Raw genomic sequence first — 727 nt, 5'->3', positions numbered from 1 at the left:
TGTGTGTGTGTGTGTGTGTGTGTGTGTCTAACCTGATTAGACTGATGTCAACACATTCTCAGCTCATAGAGCTGGTGCCTCAGCAAGAATGTTGTCAAATCAAATCCTGGTCCGGGGACTGTTCTGGGGACAGTTTGCATGTTCTCTCCGGTCACCCCAGCTTCCTCCCACAAACCAAAAACATGACTCTGAGCCAGAGGTTACACTAGACTGTTTTACTGTCCGTCATTTTAACTGACTCACTTCTTTTTAACTGATAATGACTAAATATTCATATGTGGCTGTCGTCATGTCGTCATGTTGACATGTTGTCATGTTGACATGTTGACATGTTGACATGCTGTCATGTTGACATGTTGACATGTTGACATGTTGACATGTTGACATGTTGACATGCTGTCATGTTGACATGTTGACATGTTGACATGCTGTCATGTTGACATGTTGACATGTTGACATGTTGACATGTTGACATGTTGTCATGTTGACATGTTGTCATGTTGACATGTTGTCATGTTGACATGTTGACATGTCGTCATGTTGACATGTTGTCATGTTGACATGTTGACATGTTGACATGCTGTCATGTCATGTTGACATGTTGACATGTTGACATGCTGTCATGTTGTCATGTTGACATGTTGACATGCTGTCATGTTGACATGTTGACATGTTGTCATGTTGACATGTTGTCATGTTGACATGTTGACATGCTGTCATGTCATGT

The sequence above is a fragment of the Austrofundulus limnaeus genome, unplaced genomic scaffold (genome assembly GCF_001266775.1).
Source record: "Austrofundulus limnaeus strain Quisiro unplaced genomic scaffold, Austrofundulus_limnaeus-1.0 Scaffold3248, whole genome shotgun sequence".
Classification (NCBI taxonomy): Eukaryota; Metazoa; Chordata; class Actinopteri; order Cyprinodontiformes; family Rivulidae; genus Austrofundulus; species Austrofundulus limnaeus.
The sequence above is the reverse complement of the archived record's forward strand: the minus strand, read 5'-3'. Positions refer to the sequence as shown.